The sequence below is a fragment of the Petaurus breviceps genome, unplaced genomic scaffold, assembly GCF_028583685.1.
Source record: "Petaurus breviceps papuanus isolate PSGF00001 unplaced genomic scaffold, PetGlider_PUasm1.0 90459, whole genome shotgun sequence".
In the NCBI taxonomy this organism is placed as follows: Eukaryota; Metazoa; Chordata; class Mammalia; order Diprotodontia; family Petauridae; genus Petaurus; species Petaurus breviceps.
Window position 1 is genome coordinate 1,566,320 of NW_027187259.1, and position 25,785 is coordinate 1,592,104.

A 25,785-nucleotide genomic window follows, 5' to 3' on the forward strand; every position below is an offset into this window, starting at 1 on the left:
TATTTCTAAGACCTTCTTTGGCTCAGCTCTTAATCTACAGAGTTGGGAACATCCCCTTGCCCCAAGTCCCAGGAGTGTGATGGCCATGAGCAGAGAAAGGCAGGAAGACACCCTTTCAGATCCCACAGAGGCATAGTCGCTGGCATTGCTGGGGTGCATAAGGAACTGCCAGCCCTAGGAAAGCCAGCCGGACACACAGCCTTCAAGAATGGGGTAACTGTTTTTGTGCAAAGCTTTGGTGCAGATCACTAGACCAAGAGACAGAGCTGCAAGCTGGGCTGAGTACTACATAAACAAGGGTAGCAAGCTCACATCAAAGGAGTGGCATTTTCTTGGCCTAGCTGTGGCAAAGACTGTCTCTTCAGACACACCTACACCCACACGGATCACTGTCAGGAGTCTGATCTCCCAGTAGGAAAGGCCTGAAAATCGAAAGAAAGCAGTGTGCATGCTGAATACCATTGCGCATAGCTTGTTTACCATTTTCTGAAAGTGGGGTTTCCTAGTTCCTTGCCACCAGTGGTTGCTAAGTGGAGACACACAAAATTAAAGCTGATGGAAATCTTTTGAAGGTAAAGTTCTTGGGAAACAGAGAATACTCAAAAACCCCAATGCAATCAGTCCATTTTTGTATTGGAGATGCTCGCTTCAGAAATCTGTATGGGTTCTCATAAACCTTCGTGGATTTCCAGGGGATTTGAGTTCAAGTTTCTCTTACTCTTTTTGTCCCTAGAACTTAGCAAAATTCTTCGAATGTAGTGGGGGCTTAGTAAATGCTTGTTGGATTAGACCATGCTAGACTGAAAACTCTTCTTCCATGCATGAACATATGAACCTTTCAGATGGATAGTGTGGGTAGGTGGTTGTTTCTGTAGAGAGGAGGGGGTTGAGGGAGATTCTGAGAAGAGAGCACAGTTTCCAAAGAAGGTTTCCAAATGTGTTTTGAGCAATGGCGGCAGCATTTCTGTCATACATAGATGGCCTCCAAATGGAACAGCAGTCATTTGGAGATCTCCATTCTTGGGTGTTTGTCAAAGGGCCAGACTCATTATATTACAGTCACACCCCATCTATGGCATCATATTCTTATCCTGCAGCTGTTCATTTCAGTGAAAGGGATTTGACATTTGCTTCGGGGTGGGGGAGAGGGTGGGAATGGGAAAGTAGGAAATGTCCAGTGATCACTTAGTAAAGAAGTGATAACTCCCAGGACAGCACAAATATCTGGGACTTTGACTGTCCCATTTTGTCAAAATGGTGTTTCAGGTCAATGATCTCAGTAATTTAGATACCATCCAGAGCCTGCCATTGAAGAAAGCGACTGTGCACACCGATTTGTCTCATTCCAATGTCTTTTCGTGGCCCAGTGGTGAGCCTGGAGTGCGTGAACACTAAAGCTGCGGAGGAGAAGCCCCGGCAGGTTCCACTATGCCACGAAAGCTTCTGAGAATGTGCACAGCGACATCATGAGGTTCCAGCCAAGTCCAGAAGTATTCATCGGCACCAGGAGGTTGCTCCTAGGTGAGGAATCCTTTGTCTGTGGCAACCCATGAATGATCAGTACTGGTTCTCATTTTCTAGAGGCTTCTCGGCCCTCCGCTTTACTTTCGGTACACACAACCAAGGGACATTACAATTGAAATACTCCTCTGTTTGTCTTTCGGACTCATAACTTTATCACTTGTAGGAAAATACAAAAGATTAAGCAGAGCCTCCTTTCTTTGGTTCACACTCAAATTCCTTGTCCAATGCTTGTGTGTTATGCTTTCCTCCATCCAAGGAATGTCATCCTTCACTGAATGCACGACTACTTCATTTTGAGTATGGATGTGGTCAGTCAATAATGTCACTGAATTAGCACCAAGTCTGAGTAAGCAGAAGCCACTGTAGAACAAGTATTGTAAATAGGTACTATCCTAAGGAAATAATAACTACAGGTACACTCATAACGATAACTAACTTGTGATGTGCTGTGTGGTTATGAGGCTCAGCATATAGGAGCTTATTTGGTTGCCACAGCAACTTGGAACTAACTCAGACTTAATCAGATCTCTTATACCGTACCCATTTTACAGATGAAGGAGATGAGGCACAAAGAAGTTAATTATTTTCTTTCATTGATTTTCTAAAATTTCCTTTTTTTTTTATTCTGGACCTAAGCATCAACAAACTTGAACATTTCATTATACAAAGGGGAACAAAAAAAAAGGATTGTATATGAAACCAAGAATTCGTATTATGTACATTTTTAAGAGTGTATATAGAATTCAACATCTGGTAGTAACAAAAATTGCCCTTCATGTTCCCTTTTGAACTTAGTTTTTTCTTCTTTGTATTTTAAAAATATTTTGTGTGCTTTTAAAAATGCTTTTTCTTTTGCATTTTTTGCTGCTACTCACAAATTCTTCCTCCCCTACCCCCCCCCCCATACATGCAACCCCAAATTGAGGCCAGTAGGTACAGTCAAACAAAACAACATATTGGCCATGTCTGAAAAATACATGTCTCAGTCTACACATGTAGCCCATCACCTCTCTGCCAAGAGGCAGATGGAATAATGCTTCTTTATTATCATTCTTCTGAAGTCATGACTGGTCACTGAATTAATTAGAGTTCCATAGACTTTCTAAGTTTTTTAATACAAGTTTTCTTTTATGTTATTGTCATCATGTAAACTCAGGTCCTTGTATTGTTCCTTTCACTCTGCATCTGATCATACAAGTCTTCTCAGATCTTCCTAGGTTTTTCAGTTTTGTTGATTGGTCATAGTAGAAAGCGCACTGGACTTGGAGTCAGAATATCGGGATTTCAGTCCTACATAAAGCATTTTCCTGACAAAGGTGGTGGGTGAGGATGGTATTGAGGGGTAAGTGCTTACCAAAAGGAGGGTTCAGACATCCAAGCACTTATTGGACATAGCTTTTAGTTAGACAAGCAAAGACAGTGAAAAAAATAGAAGCTCGGCTTGTTCTTGAAAACTGATCCTTGAATTCGGGGGTAGGTTTTCTGATTGAGGTTATCTGTATTTTAAGATACAAAGGAAACTGCTCTGGTTTCTGAGTTTTCATCTGTTACGGATACCGAGTACAGGAAGTAGTTGAAAACACCCAAGAAAAGTTGTTCAAGAGGAAGTTAGTTTACTGAACCAAGACACCTGGTAACATCAAAAGCCTTGATGCTACTTGAGTGTTTAGAGAGTTCCTTTAAATGTATCTTTCAATCTGTCATCTGTTTTTTTATAAGCTATTGCATAAAGCTAGTGCTTGAAAACAGAAGGAAAACAAGTATAATATATATGTGTGTGTATGTATATGTCTATTTATGTTTGTGTGTATATATATATATATATATATGTATTAAGAAAAGACAGACATGCAGAGAAGGAGGTGTGAAATGATGACTAATTTAGTTCAAATTTGTTTTTCTTGTCTGGGGACAGACATTATAACTCCATTATAGTAAAACCAATTAGTCTGATTTTCCAATTCCAGGGCATGTATGAAATTCCCCTAAGTTCAATGTTATAAATACCACCCCCCCCCAAAAAAAAAATTGAAATGACAAATGCTAGAGTGTTACAGCATAGAGAGTCTCCTCTCTGCTTAAGACACATGCCAAATGATTTGCTGTCAAACCCTGTGGTAAGGAAATGACACCAGAGTTTATAAGAGGTGTTTGGAAGTGGACTCAAGCCCTCTTATCCAACTAGACTGCTCTTAGCCCCCTTCTGTAGGGTTATTTTGGCATTTCTTTAAAATTTCAGTGGCAAAGTTCTTTTATTTTCTTTATTTTCTTTTATTTTTGCTTTTTGGACAGCAATTGGGGTTAAGTGACTTGCTCAAGGTCACACAGCTAGTTTTGTGTTAAGTGTCTGAGGCAATTTGAACTCAGGTCCTCCTGACTCCAGGGCCAGTACCCTATTCACTGTGCTATCTAGCCTCCCCTGCAAAGTTCTTTTAGCTTCATCAATAAGTACAATCCCCATCTATGTGTAAGATCCTTCTAATTCCCTCTTTATCTTCTTAGTAAAGTGTTAAATGACCTATAGTTAACTTTGTGGTAAGCTGTGATACTACCTGGCAGGGAGTCCTCCACTTCTTTTCAATATACAGCACTCATATTAGCAGTGCAAGGCCAAGGCCACAAACGTGACCTTGCTGTGGTCCCTGGGGGCTCCTCAGAAAGACCTTACCAGAGGGGAGGCCAGGTGGCGCAGTGAGTAAGAGCGTTGGCCCTGGCGTTGGGAGACCCAGGATTGGTTCCGGCCTCAGATACTCGGCACCCACACAAAAATAACTGGCCGTGTAACCTTGAGCAAGTTACTTAACCCCAATTGCTTTAAAAAAAAAAAAAGAAGGCCTTACCAGATCTACTTCCATTTTACCCAGTCTTATAATGTTAGCTCTGAAAGACACCTTAAAAACCATTTGATCCAACCTGCTTCTCACTTTATGGAGGAGGAAACTGAGGCCCAGAGAGGGGCAGTTTCTTAAGTCACCAAACATGTATTAAGCCCCACCTGTGCAAGGTACCATATTTAGTGCTGGGGGTCTAAAGATATATGCATAACACAGAGCTCATTCTCTAAAACCCTTCCAGTCTGATTATAATCTGTGTGGTCCTTTGATAGAGGATAAGCTCCTTGAGAGCAGAGAAGGTTTGTTCGTGCTTTTTATATACTTGGCCTGGTACATAAGGGATACTTAATGGCTGTAATTGATCTAATTGGAGGAGAACGTGCAAGAAAATACGGTCTTAGTAAGGAGAGTGAGAAAGGAAGAGATCTAGGCAGGTTGCCATGTGCAGTGTGAGGAGGGAGAGCTCATTGCCTCTGGGGAACAGGGAGGAGACGTGAATCTTGGGAAAGCTGCAGAAAGGAGTTGGCACCTGAGTTAACACATACCTAAGGGCAGGCCTGCTCTTGGAAGGAGATGGTGATTCTGGCATGAACTCTTTCTTCTATATGGGCAGTATTATGATGGCATAAATAGCACTTTGATAGAGGAGTTTTGAAAAGGAGAAAAAAACCCACCATATACAGTTCACGTAGCCTGCCCCCTGTATGCCTAGAAAACAAAATGATGTATGTTTTTTGGTGATATTTGTTACTGAGTCAGGCGACCAGGCCTCTGTATGTGTGAACCACATGATAGTAGAAGAGGTTTTAGAGTCAGAGGGCCTAAATTATTTTTAAGGTTCCTTTCCGATTCAAAATAAAAAGTCAAAAGTTCATCCACTTAAAGCTGAAGCCAAGGCAGGTCAAATTGTGTAGATGGGGGACATAGAGATAGAGTGAAATTCTTAGAAGAATACTTTCATTAAGGTTCACTTTTGTCAGTAACCTCATTCCATAGTTGTCAGAACATTCTGAGCTAGAGATATTAACTTATCTTAAAAATATGCAGTTGTACAAAGGACCAACTAACCATCCATCTTTCAGATCCTCATGTCTCTGGGCGCCTCCTTTCATCCCTTCAGAACATGCCATGCTTTCATGGACGAGTTCAAATACCAAAAGTAAGTATGGTCTGAGATTTGGGAGAAGGGTGGGGGGAGGGAAGGGAAGGATGAACAAATGAAGTCTTATTTTAAGGAAGCAGCTGGCTAGAAACAAAGGCAGCTAGGCCGAATTTGCAGGACTACATTAGGATTGACAGTGGCGTTATCCTGTGGCTCAGAGGCTCCTGGTTCTGGAGCTGATGGGAGCCCCAGAAGATACCTAGCCTAGCCCTGTCATTTTACAGAGAAGGAAATCTAGGCCCAGCTATGGGAAATAACTCATGAAAGGTAGAAAGTGGCAGAACTGGGATTTGAACCCAGGCCCTCTGATTCCAAATCTAGCAGTCTCCTATGCTTGCTTATGGCCACCCCTAAGAGAGGGGACAGCTAAGTAGGACTTGGCTGTTGCTCTAAATACTGTCTGAAATGAGATCCATTCCTTAAGAGCATATTCCTGAAACAGAGCACCCTAAACTCATGGGCAAAGTAGCTAGTAAAATAGCAGTACTGTCAGCAATGAGTTTATACTCGGCCTAAATGTTTTATTTAGTTGTGAGTGGCACCAGGTATATCCTTCAGCTTTCTGTGCACTGTGTACTAAGCCAAAGCAGCAACTCACAACATGTTAGGAGAACAAATGGTACAGATTGGGACCACACCTTCCCCGCGTTTCAAGCTTCCCTTATTTATGCATGTGTATATGTGTGTATGTAGATGTACACACAGCTCCAGCTGTACCTGCATGTATGGATTTATGTGTGGATATGTGCACATCTATATCTTCATATAGAGACATACACATGCGTACATATACACACACATATATATTTGATAACTGTATTTCAATATAATTGGTTTCCTTTATAATCCTACATATTTTGTGCACAGATAATTTCAAGAAGGCTTCACCACACCACCAAAGGGATCTAACACCCCCCACACACACACACACAGAGTAAAAAGCAGATTCTTGTAACTTTAATAATTGTAGAATGAAAGCGTCAAAGTTCAGGTTGTATAAATTGAAGACTAAAATCATTTAAACACTGTTCTGGACATAGGCCTACATTTCCAGATATCCCAATATACCACTATCAAAAGGTTGGAGGGCCCTGCGTGTTCTTTGCATCTGTGTATGCACACGGATATATTTAGGCTTTCAAGACAGGCAGATTCTATCGCCCCTTTTCCTCCCTCTCCCCACCAGCTTGCTTTCAAAAGGAATTCTTTGGGTTTGAGGTGGCCCAGAGAATGCTGCAGTTCACACACAGGTAAAGTTCTGAAGGTTTTCGCCCCTCATATCCTGCTCTCACCCACAATATGTGCAACATATACATGCATTTTAACTCAAAAGCAGCTCTGTAAGATCTCCCTGTCTATGACTGAGCTAAAGAGATTTTCAGTTTCTCAAGTAAGGCTTTCTAGCTTAAGGGTAATCTGTTCTGATACCAATTTTGTTACAAATGCCCCACCAAAATAAGAAAAAGCAACCCAGTAATACCTTATTATGTTTTAAATAAGGAGACTGAGATTAAACATTTTTTTTAACCCTAGAAGAAATGTGAAGTTTTTTATAGTAAAAATATTACAGCAAATTGTTTGTGATAGAACTAGTTATTTGAGATCTTTTAACTAGTCTCTAAACCTCCATAGACTTCACTTTTCTCATTTGTGAAAATGAGGAGACTTGATCAGAATATCTTAGGATTAGAGCTGGAAGGAACCTCCGAGGTCACCCAGTCCAACTCCCTCTTTACAGAAGAGGAAATGGAGGCTTTGAAAGGCTGTCCGATGTCATATGGCCAGTGTGGGATTCCAACCTTTTGGGCCTCTTACAACTCTAACATTCTGCTATTTTCCAACCTAAAATAAAATGAATTTACTATTATTTTACTCGCCTGATGTTCCTAGAATGATTATCCACAAGCACTTACTGAATATCTCTTATAGGAACCTGTGCTAGGCACTGCGGAAGACTACTTATGATATAGTTCATAAAGAAGAGTGTATGATTTCATATAGTCCTGCTGTCAGGAAGCTTGCAACTTTCTGGAGAGGCAGGACATAAAAGAGAATCATAAAAACATAGACTCTTCAAGTTAATCCAAGGTAGTATGTGACAAATGCTAGGTGAAATGTACAGACCATAAATACTGTGGAATTTGAGAGCTAAGAAGAGATCATTGGGGGCTGGACCAGTTGAGTTGGTCTTATGGAAGAGATGGGAGAGGTAGCATTCCCAGCAGGCCTAGTAATTTCTCCAATCAATCAACCACTCTAAGCAATAGATTACCAAGCATTTACTAAGCACTAGAGGCTGGAGTTACAAAGACAAAAGCAAATTATCTCTGCCCTCAAGGAGCTTATGTTCTACCGGAGGAGACATATGTTCATATATAGTATTATGTGTACACACACATTAAATGTGAGACCATTTTGAGGGGATGATTAGCAGCTTCGCGGGGCCAGGAATAGAAGCTACTGCTTGAGTTGAGCTTCCTAAGAACCTTAGAAATCCTAAGAGGTGGAGAAAAGGAAGGAGGATTCTAGACAAGGAGAACCAGTACAAAAGCACAGGGTTGGGAAATGAGATCCATGAGGCACAGTTAGAGTGCCAGTTTGGCACCAGCACTTCTTCAACTGTGGGTAGGGTCTTGACCCACAGTTTAAGAAGTTCTGAAGGGATTGCAAGTGGAAAAAGTTAAAGAAGCCGTGGGCTAGACCATAGAGGGCCTGAAAGGGAGTAATGCATAAATAAAGCTAGAAAGGTAGGTTGGGGTCAGGTTGTGAAGGGCTTGAAATGTCAAACATTGGATTTTGTATCTGTTCTCTCCTGCATCAATCTAGCAACCGTGATGCTTAGGGATTATTGCTGAAGCTATGGCGCTATCTACTGCTTCATCACGACCATGGAAAGCAGTTTCTTACAAAATAGCAGGTTTCTGAAGCTGTCTGGGTGTTCTGTGTTTCCAAAGTATAACTTTTTGTTGAACCCATTGTCCTCAGCTGTTCAACAGCACAGTGATTATCCTGCTATCAAGTCAGTCACTGTTCCTTAGGGATTATGGAATTGTTTTCATTGGCTGTTCCAGTGAAACCTTTTTCAAAGCAAGTTAAATGACCAGATGGTTGGTACGGTTTTATTATGACCTTGTCAGCCTTCTCTCTCACTACTTCTACTATCCATCTGCATATACCCTAAGATCCATCCTGATTGACCTGCTCATTCTTCCCTGAATACTCCCAGGTCTTTCTGGCTCCATAATTATATGACTGCCCTGCTGCCATGATGGCATTGCCCAAGCCAGCCCTGTTCCAAAATAGCTTATTGCTTCACAGCAATCTCTTCATCGTGTTTTCCTATCTAGGGTTGGGCGTACAGTTACATGGTAGACATCATTATGACTGTGACAAGAACCCCAGTGAATCCTGCCTTTTCTCTGCAGTCCAGCACATTGTAGATCACCTGACCTCGCTGGGGAGAAAACACTTCTTGGAGTTCCTTAAAGCTGCTCCCAGTAGGTTCTGTGGGGTGTTGCCCTAGGGAGCTCTCATGACTCCACCCACGGGGCTGAATGCTGGTTCTGCAGCAGTCTTCCCTTGGGCTCTCCTTGGAAGCCAAGCTGCGAAACAAGAACTTGTATTCTTGGAGTCTTTCCACAACATTGCTTTTCCTCTTTCCCAGAACTCTAGGCTTGCCTGGGCAATCACCCAGTGAGAGCCCAGGGAACCAATGGTACTAGAGTACATCCATTTAGATAGAGATGACCGCTGTACATCCTACCCCATGGTATCTGTTATCATCTGCCTATTCACTTTTAATTAAATTAATTCATTAATAATGCCAATGGCCTGTCAACCTCTAACTTACCCAAATCAGAAATGGGAGCATTGGGTAGGTGATGCGGTCCAGAGATGTCTAAGAGAGATATATGAAAGGCACACAAGGTAGTCAGCCATTCTGGTTTTCCTTAAATGGACACGCTACAGGGCTCAGAATGGACTGGGGAGTTGGGGGAGGTGGCAGCACTCTCCTTGGTGCAGGTGGATCTCTTTCATGTATGCCGATGAATCATAGAATTCAAGAGTTGGAGGGAAATTCAGTGGTCATCCAAGATTTCCTCCACTCCATTTTCACTTGGCTATGTTCATTTGAGTATATGATTTATCGAGGAGAGGAGAGTTACATGAGAGGCCCTACTCCTGGTGATGGCCATGCTGCTGCATCCTCTCAGTGCCCCACCGCCAGTAGGAAAGCAGTGTAAATAGATTGGTGGGAATCAGCAACATCATCCTGGAGTGCCTTAAGCTCCACCAAGTTTCCAGTCATACTTCCAGAGGCTTGGCTGCTAGCATTTGTAGTCACAGGGCCTTGGTTTGGATCTTGGCTCTGGGCCTCAGTTTTGTCCTCTGTAAAGTGGAAGCTAAGGTCCCCTCTAGCTCTAGACCCAAAGAAAAGGGGAAATGATGATGGAGTCCAATTTTTCCCTCCCCTTATGTTGTTAGCCTCATCCTCTTCAGTCAAGGATTTCAGTGTCCAGTGAAGTCATTCATGTAATGTTCCATCCATGCACCCAAGACCTGTGCTTCTTGTCCCACCATCCCACGGCCTCTCCTCATCCGCTATGTGGAAACTTACTTGTTCTGAGGACATCTCTCTGTCTGCTTCCTGGGGTTATTCAGCAAACTAATCCCCATATTAGCAGTGCCAAAGACATCGGGCTAGAAGAGCTCCTCCACCCTGCCCCCTTTCAACAGTGACCTGGAATCAGTGCCTTTGTTATCTAAGCCATCAATCACTTGGATAGTGGTGATTTCAGGGTGGTCTTGGTGGGAGAAGAGGCCAATGCCATGGCAAGTAGATGGGGGCAGATTGGGAGGGAGGACCTTTGGGAAGTTTTCCAATTATACTACATAGGTAACCTCTTACCTGCCTAGATGTAGGGACACCCTATGGCTTAGCTTTAATAATATAGTAGGCAGTTAGTAAAGTATGTCGTTTCACCAGTGAGACTTTCAAATAGTCAGGAGTAATTCACAAGGTGAGGGAAGTACCTTGGTTGTGTGCATGGGATGGGGTCCATATGCTGCCTTGCCCTGTGAATATAAGTCATGCTGTTAAGGAGTAAATATATCTCTTGAGGAATGATGAACACGCAGTCCTAATTTCCAGGATTAGATTGTCTTAGAGGGAAAGCAAAATTCAAAAGCCTTCTCTTTTTCTTTTCTGGACTGGAATTGAGCATGATAATGCAGGTGTTTGTACGAAATCCCATTCTGCTGTTGAATCCTTAATTTGCCCTGGAAGGGGCATTGGGATGAGTTCTGTTTATTTCTCTCGTGCTTCTTTGGTCACTTTTGCATAGCCCTATAGTCAGCACATTTTTCTAAATCTAATACATCATCTCTAGATAATCACCTTAATTGTGTTGCATGAGCATAGAGTGGACCCTTCAGGTAAGTACACAAAAATACACACACACACACACACACACGTACATGTATATGTCCCTATGTTGGCAGAAGTTTGTCAGTTTTCACTTGCTAAAGAAATATCCCAAGATGCCTTGTTTTAATAGTTGGCCTCATTAGGTTTCAAGGCAGATCCAGACCTGCCCTAGCCTGGATTACCACTTGTCTCAATCAGAAAAGCCATAGGGGATTGAGGTCGACACAGACTCCCAATTTCCCACTGTATACATCAGAGGATCTTTGAATGCACAGATGAGCTGCTTGACAGCGAAAACCATTCATTTTATTGGCCCTGCCCAGCACTTGGCAGACAGTAGACAGGTTGACTGCTTGGCTCACTGACTTTATTTTCAGCTGCTGCCTGACACAAGAGCCATACCTCTGGGTCGGGAGTCCTGGGTTCTTGTCCAGGTTCTGTTAGTACTTCCTTATGTGACCTTAGGTAAATCATTTCCCCTCTCTGGGCCTGAGGGGATTATAAAATTAAGGGATTGGATGAGATGATCTCCAAGGTCCCTTCCAGAGATAACACTCTATAATTCCCCTTCCATCATCCTCCCCTGTGGCCTGACTTCCATATCCCTTGGCTGTCTGACTTTGGCTTGCCAGTTGGGTTCCCCACATTGCAAGTCATTGGCATCTTTGGAGGTAAGGGAAATCTGTCCGGTCACTAAGTAAGTCTTCAAAAGGGATCCTTATTGTCCCTGTAAACTAAATGCTGTCTTGAGACTAAGACTCCCCAGAGTCCAAAGCACTTAAAGGACATAATTATCTTTTCAATTAGAGAGTAGCTTGGGATCAGCTACGGCTCTTGGCTCCCATTGAGCTTTGCTCAAAGAACAGCCCCATGGAGATCGAGTCTCTGCACAGCTCCAGTGAGTTGTTTATCAGACAATAGGCACTGGCATCTCTGGTTTCCTGTAGAAAAGATGAGTTTTGGGGTGAATTCAAGCCCATAAGCAAAGCCTACTTCCAATGAGTGGTTTTCCCCAGAAGTGTCCATATATTTTTCCTATTAGAGACATTAACTGAAGAGACTTGTTCCCCTGAATTAACCATGTGGTTGTTCAAGTCCAAGGATAGCTTAGTTGGGGTTTTGGCTGTAGCGGATCCTATCTAGGACTACATATAAGGAGACCTATTCAGGTTGGGAAAGCTCATGGCGGTTTAGTCCTGAATCACCCCAGAAGAGTTGGTTTGGAATTTTCTCTACCACACATGTGTCCGGGTCTCCTCAGCATGAAAAAGGGGGTCTTATTAATTCTGAATTCTAGAGGAAGGGGCCAATTGATACATTTCCCATAGGCAGGACAAGAGGGCAGTTGAAAGCCACCAAAGCTATTACTGGAAAGAAAGGCTCCATACCTTTCCCCTGCCCTTCTCATTCCAAAGATCTCTGGTTCTAGCCTGAATCCTAGGGTTTGGCTGAACCAGTTTATTCTCTATTTCAGTGACATGATGGAATTAACATTCAGTAGCCTTCACAGAAGTTTAAGATACTTTTATCACTGTGTAGGCCATACCACCAACAGTCTAGCCCCAGGAGTGAGGAACCTGTGGTCTTGAGGCTACATGTGGCCCTCTAGGTCCTCAAGTGCAGCTCTTTGACTGAATCCAAACTTCACAGGACAGGCCACAGGTCCCCCAGCCCTGGTCTAGCCCATATTCCTCATATCTACCATGCTGCAGTAGCCTCCAATGTCTCTCTCCTCCAGTCTGTTGTTCCCATTGCCACCTTAGTAATCTTCTTAAATCACTACTTTCATCTTAAGTTTACACTGGCTACCATTTCCCACTTGCTTATTTGATAAAAAAAAAATGTCTTAGGTAGGGATTCCAGGTCCTCCAGCCTACCTTTCCAGCTTGATTTTCTATAGTTCTCTATGCCCTCCACTTCACCCAGGACCCATCCACTCAGTAATCAGTAAGCATTTGTTAAGTACTTCCTGTGTATCAGGCACCCTACTAAGCACTGAGGATTCATGTCCCTGTCCTCGGGGAGCTGATCCCCCGTAAACATGCCATGCACATTCATCTCTTCACATCTTCATGTAAATCATTTTCCCCAGCTCACAATGCCATCTTCCTTCTCAATGTGTCTGAAACTTGCAAGGCCTAGCTGAAGTCCTTCCTTCCTAATGAAGTTATTCCTCACCACTGTAGGCCACATGAATCTCTTTCTTTTTTTAACATTAAAAAAATTTATTAATTTACTTTTAGTTTATAACATTCAGTTCCACAACCCCTTGAGTTCCAAATTTTCTACCCCCCCCCTCCCCTCTATGGTGGCATGCAATCTGATACAGCTTCTACAAATACCTTCACATTAAACATTAGTCAAGTCGTAAAGAAGGATTATAACCAATGGAGTGAACAATGAGAAAGAAGGAACGAAACAAAACAAGAAAGAGAGGGAGAAAGTAGTTTGCTTCACTCTGCATTCAGACTTCATAGTTCTTTCTCTGGATGTGGACATCTCTTTCCATCATGAGTCTTTTGGAGTTGTCTTCTAATCTTACCTTGCTGAGAGGAGCACAGTCCATCAAAGACAGTCATCACAGATACCTTGTGTCTGTGATTGTGTACAATGTTCTCCTGGTTCTGCTCTCCTCACTCTGCATCAGTTTATATAAGTCTCTCCAGGTTATTATGAAGTCCATCTGCTCCTCATTTCTTATAGCACAGTAGTATTCCATGACAATCATATACCACAACTTGTTTAGCCATTCCCCAATTGATGGACATCCCCTTGATTTCCAATTCTTTGCCACCACAAAAAGAGCTGCTATAAATATTTTTGTACATATGGGTCTTCCTCCCACTTCTCTGATCTCTTTGGGATATAGCCCTAGAAGTGGTATTGCTGGGTCAAAGGGTATGAAATTATGTATAGCCCTTTGGGCATAGTTCCAGATTGCTCTCCAGAAAGGTTGAATCAGTTCACAACTCCACCAACAATGTGTTAGTGTTCCAATTTTTCCACATCCTCCTCAGCATTTATCATTTTCCTGTTTTGTCATCTTAGCCAATCTGACTGGTGAGATGTGGTACCTCAGAGTTGTTTTGATTTGCATTTCTCTAATCAATAGTGATTTAGAGCATTTTTTCATATGCTTATAGATAGCTTTAATTTCTTCCTCTGAAAACTGCCTGTTCATATCCTTTGACCATTTATCAATTGGGGAGTGATGTGTAACATGAATCTCTTTCTGCTCTGGGCTCATGGTGCCTACTGAGTTCAGAATAGCTGTACTCCTTATCTAGTACTTGTTAGATACTGCTTTAGAAGGTACAGCTGTGTTCTCCATCTCCCGCAATGTTTGGGATTGAAGGAGGTTCATTTACTGGGGGAAATTATCTGAATTAAGTTTCCCAGAAGGCTGTGCGTGAAGCTCTAGTAGGCTGATACCACCCAAAGCACACCCTAATAGGGTTGGAAGGCTGTGTAGTATGGAAGGTTTAAGAAGCCCTGAGTGGCACTTATGTGAAAGTCTGTTGTAGGTGGGAATGATACTGGCAGTCGTACGGATGAGGGCAAAAGAAGATACCTGTCTGTAGGGAAAGCAAGCAGCATGAACCTGATTATGGCTTCCCATCTGGATCATGGTGCCAACTGAGAGAATGTGAGCTGCTTGAGTGTTCTTTTAGCCCCAAAGAATTAGCTGAGACCAAGGGGATTTTATTAAACAGAAGAACTTTGGATGAGTGTGATCTGCCTCTCCTGCTGTGTGGACAATGAAATGGGCAATAGCAGAGAGAAATAGCAACTGTTGATGTGTGGGTACAGGGATGGTTTACTATCTGATTCAGTTCATTGTTCTTTACCTTGCTCTTCTGGTTTAATTAATGCCTTTTGCTTTTGAAAACATGTCATTTAGTATTGTCTGGCATAGACATGTATTGGTGGGGTCTCAAGTTGTGGTTTGGAATTGATGGTGATCCAAGCAATTCCCTGAATCTGGCTGGAGATGAGAAGAGGGCTACATTGCCTTTTATTATTGTTTATACCTTGTTGTGTGTCTTGTTTCCTTTTACTAGACTCTAAACTCTTTGAGGTCAGGGATCATGTCATACTTCTTTGTCTACTTGCTACACCTAGCACAGAGCCTTTGGCAGAGTAATTCAGTAATATATGTTGCACGAGGGGCGGCTACGTGGTGCGGTGAATAGAGCACCAGTCCTAGAGTTAGGAGGACCTGAGTTCAAATCCGACCTCAGACACTTAACACTAGCCACGTGACCGTGGGCAAGTCACTTAACCCCTATTGCCCTGCCCTCCAAAAGCAAAACAAAAAAAGTTAAAGTAATGAACAAACTAACTTAAATATAATTTTAAATAACAATAGTTTGCATTTAAATAATGTTTGAAGATTTACAAAAGCATTTTTCTCACACCAACCCTGGGAAGTGGATTGTATAAACATGTATTATTCCCTTTTTAGAGATGGGGAAACTGGCTCAGAGAGTAGTTAAATGACACGTCCACTTTCAGAGCTAACAAAGAGGCAGGTTTTGAACTCAGATCTACCTTGCTCCAATTTCAACACTCTTTTCATTACACCATAATGACTTCCAAAGTAGATAAAATAATATTTCTAAGCTCTCTAATCTATAAATTGTAGTAAAATGGGACAAATGCTAAAGGACCCAAATTGAGCTAGTAATTCCTTCAGGAACTAAAACAAATGGCCCTGGTAATCGACTATTTATTCTGGCATCATATACTCAATGCTTTCTGTAACTCACTGTATACATTGTAATAATCCCAATCTTAATACAAGAGCTATGCTTTTGGCATCTGAAGATCTGGATTTGAATCCTGGCTCTGTTATTTAACTACCAGTGTGACTTTGGGCAAATAATTTCCTATGTTTTGGCCTCAGTTTCCTCTTCTGTCAAAAGAGAGGGTTGACCTAGATCTTCTCTAAGATCCTCTCCACTTCTGAAATCTATGAAAGTGTTTGAAGGTGATCCATTTGGATCTACTTTAGCCATTCCAGCATGTCAATCAGATACATGGTGAAAACAGTTTCTCTGGACATGCACATCTGATAGGGTCACACAGTAAATTTGGAACTGCCAGCAAAGGTGACTCTTTTGATTATGGTCCTTTGCAGAAGCAACTGCTGTAATGGATGGATCCTGACTGAAATGTGTCACGGGGCAATAAACTCCTAGTTTAATTTTGTTGTTGTTCGGTCGTTTCAGTTGTGTCTGACCCTTTGTGACGCCGTTTGGGGTTTCCTTGACAAAGATCCTGGAGTGCTTTGCCATTTCCTTCTCCAGCTCATTTTACAGATGAGGAAACTGAGGTAAACAGGGGTAAGTGATGTGTCCAAGGTCATATAAAGTTAGTAAGTATGTGAGGCTAGATTTGAACTCAGGTCTTCTGATTCCAAGTGCAGTACCCTATCTACTTTGTGACCTAGCTTCCTAGTTTATTTTACTTATTTTACTGAGTTTGGGCTGATAGAATATTGCAAATGTTGCCGTTTTCATTTTGTAAGGCTCTTCTCTCTTCATGGAAGCAGGGACTGTTGGGGCAGGGAGGGAACTTCTAGATCATCAAACACCTTCTGGCACAGACAAAGAAGCATTTTCCCATTCCATTTGGTGTTTCTGTGCTGCTTGGTTTTGAGTTTTTTTTTTTAAATTATTATCCCTTAGAGGAATTCTGGGGAATCGTTTAAAGATTTCAAAGCAACACCCAGCGAATTTATGAAAAGCCGATTTGTTTATACCTGTTTTGCATAAAATCTTTCACATTTTCCATTAAGACCCACAGATTCAAGTTAGTTCCAAAACTTAAAATAAATAGACCTATAGGCCACTAAAATGTCCTGTTAATTCAGCATTTAAAAGTGCATCCAAAATGGAGGTTTGTGCTTTGAAAGATACTTATACAGATCTTTATAAAGCTTTTTTTTTTTTTTTTACAGTTTCAAGTAGGGAAAAAATCAGTGCTAGAGTGAGAAAATGGAGTGGAAAAACCTCTCCCATCTATTGGCAGTTGCTTTAAAAGCAAGCCAGATTCCCAGATCATTTTCCTGTCTACCCTGAAATACCTGCCTGTTAAAATGACAGTCACAGGCCTGCTCAGGTTGCTTTTTTCTTCATCCAGCAAAACAAGGACACTATTTTCTCCCATCCAAATTCAGGGACGAGCATGGAATGACTTGACGTTCAACCACCCCGAAGGCTCCGTGCAACGGTGCTTTACTAAGTAAATAGACCCAGAGAGAAATCAATCATCTTTTCAAACAGTACAACTGTAATTTTTCATCAAAGACCTTTTATAAAGCCCCTTGTAGTAGTTTAGCTCATGATGCCATCTTGTGGCTGATCATGGGAAAAGCCTCTTTTTCCAATTCAAAACTGGAAATGTGTCTTATTTTCAAATATATATTTAGGGCAAAATTATTACTTGTGAATGTCCCCAGGTAGCAACAGTGCATTTTTGTGTAAAACAGTGAGCCCTAGAGAGAAATGGTATCAGGAAAAATACTGAGTGACTAACAAAGCAAGACGATTGTACTTTTGATTGAACCATTTTAAAGAAAAGGTTATTTTCTACAGTGCTGATATTGGTATCTCCTTTTAAAAAATCTTGCCCTTCAAAGGCTTGAAGGAGTCATCATTTGCATCAGGGAGGGGAGTACCCACACTACCACCACCCCACCAAGATTGTACGATTTCTGTCAAGTTCCTTAAGGATCATCTAATCCAACTTTTTCATTTTTACAAAGAAACCAAGGCTCTTAAGTTGAATGACTCGTCCATATGACTCGTGTTTAAGTAGTGGCTAGCAGAGCCAAGATTAGAAAGTAGGTGCTTCTGGCTCCAAATGCCATGTTATTTCCACTGTGCCCCAATCTCGGATCCATCTTATTTAGGAGATGCTTTCCTTCAAGGTGGGGGATGTGTTTTTGCCTTTCCCCTACCTTTTTGTCTCTCTGACTCTTAGCACAGTGCCCAGAACATAGGAAATGCTTAATAAAGTAATGCTCCTTGATTTGTTGAGTAGTTCAGATCATGTCTAGGGTATCATATTCAAGTCTAGGTACCACATTTTAAGAATCTCATGGAGAACCCATAGGGTAGGCCAGCCAGAGTGGTGAAAGACCTTCAATCCATGCCATATGTGAGTCAGAGAAAGGAAATGGGGGCGTTCCACTTGTAGAAGAGAAAGCTTGGGGATGGGGAGGGAGAAATATGATAATCAGCAGGTATTTGAAAAGCTGTCATGTGAAATGGGAGTTTGAGTTTTTATGTTGTCTCCAGAGGAACAATGGATGAAAGTTTACAAAAGGACAAAGGCTGAACCAGGTGGGCCACCAAGTCTGTGATCCTTTAATGAAATCACTTCCCAAAATGCGGGAGAACCATTACTGGCGAGGTGAAAGATCCATGAAGATCTAGGAAGACCTAGTCACTTAAGCTAGTCAATAAGCATTTCTTAATTACCTACTATGTACCATTCCCTATTCTTAGTGCCTAAGATACAAAGAAAGGCAAAAGGCCTCCCCTCAAGGAGCTCATAATCTGACGGAAGAGACAACATGCAAACAGATATTTACAAACTATATATACAGGATAAATAGAAATAATTAAAAGAAGGAAAGTACTAGAATGGAGAGGTTTTGGAAATGGATTCTTGTAGAAGGTGGATTTTAGTTGGGACTTGAAAGAAGCCAGGGAAACCCAGAGAAAGTACCCACCAGAGTCAAGAGATGGAGTGTCTTGTTCATGGAAGAGCCAGGAGGCCAGGGTCACTGAATTGAAATTACATGGGATTACATGGGTAAGGTATAAGAAGACTGGAAAAATTGGGAGAATTAGGCTGTGAAGGGCTTTGAATGCCAAACAGCATTTTGTATTTAATCCTGGAGATAACAGGGAGCTACTGGCGTTTATCAAGTAGGAGGGGTGACACCATCAGACCTGCGCTTTAGGGAAATTGCTTTTGTGGCTAAGTGGAGGATGGATTGGAGTGGGGGAAGACTTTTGTCAGTCAGACCTACCAGTAGGTGTGAGGTTATGAGAACTTGTGCCAGAGTGGTGGCAGTGCCAGAGGAGAGAAAGGGGCCATATTTAAGAAATGGGTTATAGTTGAGAAATCAACAGGTCTTGGCAACAAAGTAGATATGGGGGGATGGGGTGAGAGATAGCTAGGAGTCCAGGATGACCCCTAAGTTGTGAGCCTGGGGGACTGGGAGAATGCTGTTGTCTTCTAAGTAAGAGAGAAGGGAAGAAGCAGGGAGGGTGTGGTGGGAAAGATCATGAATTCTATTTTGGATGCGTTGAGTTTATGATGTTAGCTGGACATCCAGTTTGAAATGTCTAATGGGCAGTTGGAGATTTGGGATTGGAGGTAAGGAGAGAGGTTAGAACTGGGTAAGCGATTGCAAATTGTCAGCAAAGGGATGATAAGTGAATCTATGGAAGTTGATGAGATCACCAATTGAAATGGTATAGAGGGAGAGGAGATGAGGGTCTAGGACAGAGCCCTGTGGAATACTCACACTTATTAGGAGTGACGTGGATGGTGATCCGGGGAAGAAGACTCATAAGGATTGGTTATATCAGTAGGAAGAAAACCAAGAGAGAGCAGTGTCCTAAAACCCAGAGGAAGAGTATATAAAGGAGCAGAGGGTGATCGAAGGTGTCAGAAGCTGCACAGAGGTCAAGAAGAATAAGGATTCAGGAAAGGCCATTGAGTTTGGCCATTAACACGTTCCTGGGAACTTTGGAGCGAGCAGTTTCAGTTAAATGATGCCATCAAAAGCTGAATTGTACAGAGTTTAGAAGAAAGTGAGAGAAGGGGAAGTGAAGGAACCCATTGTAGATGATTTTCTCAAGGAGTTTAGCCTCAAAAGGGATATGGGATGATAGCAGGAATGGAAGGATCAAGTGACAGGTTTTGGAGGATGGGGGAGACACGAGTGTGTTTGTAGGCCCTGGGGAAGCAGCCAAAAGAAAAGGAGACACTGAAAACAAGTGAGAGAGTAGGGACGAGAAAGGGGGCGATCTGCTGGAGAGATGAGTATGAATGGGATCACTTGGGCAGGAAGAAGGATTTGCCTTGGTAAGAAGAAGGGCCACCTCTTTATGGGAGTAGGGGTGAGAAAGGAGTAGAGGCAAAAGACTTCTGAGTGATATGAAAGGAGGAAGAGGACTGAAAAGGGAGCTCTTAGCAAATGGCCTCAGTTGTTTCAGTAAAATTTGACTTGGCTGCTTCCTGGGCCTTATTCAACTTCTCTGGGCTTCAGTTTTCTTTTTTTGTAAAATGAAGGGGTTGGACTAGGTAGTATCTCAGGTCACTTATGGTTTTAGAGTCTAAAGACTGAACTAAACTTGTAATCTTAGGCATTTTTTAATGTACTGATGAAGTTAAGTCTGTGATGACTCAAAGTGGGTAAGCTGGAGGAGTGAGGCCAGAGTAATGGGTATGAAATTGGTTTGATAAAACCAAACACAGGTGCTCTCATCCCTTCACTGAGTGCTAGTTGTACAGTTATTAGTGACTGAATTGAACTCTTTGCCAGGTACCATAGAGAAACGAAGTGTGAGGGGAAACATAGGGCCCTATCCTAAAGGAACTTATTTTGGAATGTCATAGCAGAGACAGGACAGGCACAAGAAAGAGCCAAGGCACATGTGAAAGGGAAAGCTGGGAACAAGTGGAAATTAATGTAATTGTCTGGAATTTCAAGTTGTATAGTCAGGTTGGCCAGTGACTTAGGAGGGGCCCTAGGCAGAATTCTGAAGAAAATATAAAGTAATCCTTATCCCTTTTCAGTAACCTTTTCCTCTAACCTCCTTCCTGACCCCTGATTGTCCAGGAAGCCTATGGCAGTGACATCACCTAAGCCTGACCACCCTGAACAGCACCCCTGGCCTTGCTTTGGACCTGTCTTGACCTCTTCGTCAGAATTTATACCTCTGAGCCCAGGTCCTTCAGGGCCTCATTAGGGGACAGCAAACTAATCTGAGTTAAAGCATGATGATTATTTTAATAGGTTATCCCTCCCAGTTATCGTTTTCATTTTAACAAAGACAAAAATTGAATGGTAAACATTTTAGGACTAGTGGGGTAGATATTTTCACCTCCTTTGTAATATTTTATAAATGGGGTTTTATTCTACATGGTGTTATAAATGGGATCGTATTCTAAACTGGTATCTGTATCTCTCAGTTTGGCAGAGAGATCAAGGATTTAATGGTTGAGGTAGTATATGGGCTTTTTTGGACTCCTTCATATAATTTTACACTAGTTAAACTTATCTAAGGAATAGTGATGATCATAAAGTAAATATCTTGACTTAAAATAAAAAAAACAATACCATTGATATATTTAATTTTAACACAGGACACTCCCCGAGAAACATCCTTACAATCCTTGAAACTGATTGTTAAGAGAGAGAAGGGATGCATTTTTATCTTTGACAGTATACATCTAACATCGATTTGTTGTTTTTGACCCAAGCTTTGTTGCCATTATTTACATTATTGTAGGCATCTTGCATATTATTTTTCAGATTCTGCTTTCTTTACTTTGCATCACTTCGTACAAGTCTTCCTATGTTTCTCTGGATCCTGAACAAATATTTATCACTACTTATTGTTGGTCAGTCATTTTTCCGACTCTTCATGAGTCCATTTGGGGTTTTCTTGGTGGAGATACTGGAGTGGTTTGTCATGTCCTTCTCCAGCTCATTTTACAGATAAGGAACTGAGACAGACAGGGTTAAGTGACTTGCACAGGGTCACACAGCTAGTAAGGGTCTGAAGCCAGATTTGAAATTAGGAATGTGAGTCTTTCTGATTCCAAGCCCAGTGCTCTATCCACTTAGCCACCTAGCTGCTCCATTGTTATATCATTACTTATAACATGATACTATCCCATTCTAATCATTTCCCTTAATTTTACAGATGAGAGAACAGAAGGCTACAGAAGAGATTGAAATTGTGTAAGGTAATTCTTGTTTTCCTCTTAAATATTCTTATTGATGTCTTTGATTTGTTTGTCTTCATTTCCAAATGAATCCTTTTCCCCTGCTGGAGAGCTGTTCTTTAGAATAAAGAAAACGAAAGAAATGGGGGGGGGAAACCATTTGACCAACACATTGGTTGAGGGTAAATGCACATACAATATTCCACATCCATAATGTCCTATTTGTGCAAATAAATGAGGGAGGTGTGTTTTTTCTTCTCTTCTTTGGGACTAGGTTGGATCATTTTAATTACAGTGTTTCTTAAGTTATTTTCATTTATATCATTGTAGTCATTGTGCATATTGTTTTCCTAGTTCTATTTGCTTCACTACCTATCAGTTCATATAGGTCTTCACCTGTTTCTTTTTATTCTTCATATTCATCATTTCCTAGAGCGAATAACATTCTGTTATTTATTTAGTCATTTTCCCAGTCAATTGCCTAAAATTATTCTAAAGCCAGTTCCCATTTCCATTGCTACACTGAATTTGGGCTGATGTTTGGCTTTAGGAGAAATGTCTTCATTTAGCGAAATACCAATTATAGCCAACTTTTCTAAGCAACACTTCATAATGGTCTAGAACAGAGATGTCAAACTCATGGCCTGCAAAACTCCTGAGTGCAGCCTGAACTATATTAAAATTTAATGGAAATGCTTAACCACAATCAGTAGAAATACAGCACAGAATAGATAATGCTCGTTTGTGGCTTTCTGAGTCAATATGCAACCAGCAGGAACGGATCCTTTTCAGTTTGCGTTTGATACCCCTGGTCTAGAGGAGTGAAGAAGATGAGCCTCTGGAAAGGTGGGGAACATGTCTTATTTGTGTTCATCTCTTGTGCTTTGGACCTTACCTGCTGCCCCGGGGACCCGGGCTTCTGATCGGAGCCTTCACCTTTTCTAATTTGCTCTGTAGAGAGTAATCCAATAAACACCACCATTCCAGGAACATATGGATCAAATAATTATTCACCATCCCTGTGACCTCCCTGACCATATTACCTTGCCCTAGCCATCTTTCCTCCATAGGTATTGCCTTCCCCTATTAGGATGCAAAGTCTTTGGGGAAAGGGATTGCATCCCTAGTGCTCTGCATTGTACCAGGTACAGAGTGAGCCCCCATTTTTCCTAGCAGTTTTTGTTGAATAGTGAGTCTTTACCATATTGGGTCTTTGGAGTTTGGGCTTTATCAAACACTACGCTACTAGATTAATTTTCTTCTTTATCTGGGGTTCCGGCTCTAGGGTTTGTTAACTTGGTTGTTTTTTTTTTTTAACACTTTGATAACTATATTTCAATATCAGGTTGTTTGGTTTGGGGGGATTTTTTTTTTTTGGTAATCCTAGTCTGTTCCATTGATCGATCTCTCCTTCTTGACCGGACCAAATCATTTTAATGACTACTGCTTTGTGGTATAGTTTGAGATCTGCTACTGCTGGGTACCCTTCCTATATACCTTTTTTCATTATTTCCTTTGAGATTCTTGACCTTTTCTTCTTCCAAATGAATCTTCTTATTTTTCCTGGCTCTATAAAGTAAGCCTTTGGTAGTTTGACTGGCATGGCAGTCAATAAGAATATTCATTTAGGTATATTGTCATTTGTATTGTATTGGTTTAGACTACTCATCAGCAGTTAATATTCCTGCAGTTATTTGGGTCTACATTTATGTCTATAAAGAATGTTTTGCAGTTGTAGTGACATCGTTTTTAATTGGTGTATCTTGGTAAGTCAATGCTTAAATACTTTCTGCATTCTGTAGTGTTTTTAAATGAAGATTCTCTTTCTCTTTCTGCTGAGTTTTGTTGGTAATCCACAGAAATCCTGGTAATTTTGTTAGCCTATTTTATATACAGAGATTTTGCTGAAGTTATTCATGGTTTCAATTAACTATCTTATCATTTGCAAAAAGTGAGAATTGTATTTCCTCCCTGCCTCAGCTTAATTCCTCAAATTATTTTCTTGCCTTCTTTCAATAGCCAGCATTTCTAGCTTCGTATTAAAAGTAATAATGATAATAAGAATCCTTCCTTCTTTTGTCCCTTATCTTCCTAGAAAAGTGTCTACTTTATTCCCACATTATATAAGTGCTCACCTGCCCTTTTCTCTTCACACAGATGCCAATCACAGTTTATTGCTTTCTTTTTTTCTTTCCTTTTAAACCCCTTCCTAATCCACCCTCCAAGGGTAGAGTTTGTTTTGCTTATGACTAATCCCCACCTTGAGTCTCCTCTCTCTCTCCTTCCTCTTTCTCCTCTCTGAGTTCTCTCCTGTTCCCTGTTGAGTTGAATGTTTTCCTGCACCAGACTGTGAGTGTATGTGTGTGTCTTCTACCCTCCTTTGATATCATCCATGTTTTTTTTTTCCATTCTATTCTATGCCCAGAATTTCTGTGATTAGAAGCTCGGTACTTTGAGTTAAATCTGTGTCCTCAAAACCTATTTGAGGAACTATGCTAAAAAAAACTACAGATGAATTGTGTCAAGGCTAGGGTACTGAGGTGAGCCTCTCTCCTAAGAGCCTCCTTTGACTGGCAAGCAAATGAAGTTAAGCCGAAACCAAAGTCAGGAAGACAAAGCCATCTCATTCCATCCCCTGGGTTCACGTTCCTGCCTTTCATATGGGTGTCTTCCACCAACAGCCCAGAAGTACTGGTCTTCTTCAGTGGCCTTCTTAACCTTCTGGATGCCAGTCCGGGTGAGCCTATGGATCCCTTCTCAGAATCCTGTTTTAATACATAGGATTATGAAACCAATTATATTGAAATTCGGTTTATATGTATGTATGTGTGTATTGTGTATGTCCACACAAATTCATTCTCTATATATCTGTTTCCACATCCTTACAAGTTAACGGACCCCAGGTTAAGAACCCCATCTATAAGTTATTGTTTACAAAACAGTTTGACTTGATAGAACAACATATAAACAAAATGCACATTGATGCCACAAAACATTTCTTGATCAATGTAACCACAGAGATAATTCTGTTCATTGATCCTCTGATTATGGGCAAGGCATAAAAGAGGGAGATAGATGCTCCCCATGGGTGTGTGTAGTTGTCATGGGGGATGTCTGCTGCAGAGTCTAAATGGAAGGGGTTCCATGTGTACAGTGAGGTGTCCTCCCAATGCTCCTATTCGTAAATGATGCAGCAGTTGCGTCAATCTCCAGAATAGTCCAGGGTATCTTCCACAAGACTCAATAATAGCTGTCAATGTAGAAAAAAATTGAATTGTTAACATGTCTCTTGTCCAGATATTTAATGACCCCAAGGTGATCTCCAGCACAAAAATCCATTTTGTTAACAGAAAGTCTGTGTGGTTGTGAATCTTGAGAAACCAGAATGTTTGAGTCCAATTTGCATGGGAGACAGGTCCGTGGAATCACTGAGCTTTTGGAATTCTGAAATGTATTTTCCAATCCAACTGTTCATCCTGTTCCTCTTCCTGCTCATACACATTCATTTGACTTAAAAAGTACTTTGGGTTATCAAGGCCATCCTAAGATGGGAACAGTTGTTCTCATCCTCGTCTTAACTAAAAACCTTGAGATGGGCCTTCAACTTTGGGGCTGCCTGACCATTGTATATTCTAGGCAAGGTAGACATCCCACAAAGCAGATATTTACTTCCCAATAGGGCTGCTTCTAGGCCCAGGATGGCCCTGGTAACCCCAAAATGCCCAATGGGTTGCCAGGGGTTGGATTAGCCTCAGGATATCCCCAGAGAGGCTCAGAACTCACTGACTGGCTTCCATATAGCCTCTTAATTTTGTCAGATCATAGACCAATACTCTCTGAACCTCTGACCCTGTCAGGTC

At 41.5% G+C, this 25,785-nt stretch overlaps 1 long non-coding RNA gene across 1 annotated transcript; it reads left to right on the plus strand.

The window, feature by feature from the left end:
• Positions 1–1,056: 1,056 nt before the first annotated feature.
• LOC138141721 (uncharacterized) lies at positions 1,057–23,293 on the plus strand. Its single transcript, XR_011163240.1, has 4 exons — positions 1,057–1,521; positions 5,441–5,517; positions 16,180–16,293; positions 21,904–23,293. It is a non-coding gene; the product is annotated as an uncharacterized lncRNA (long non-coding RNA).
• Positions 23,294–25,785: the final 2,492 nt, after the last annotated feature.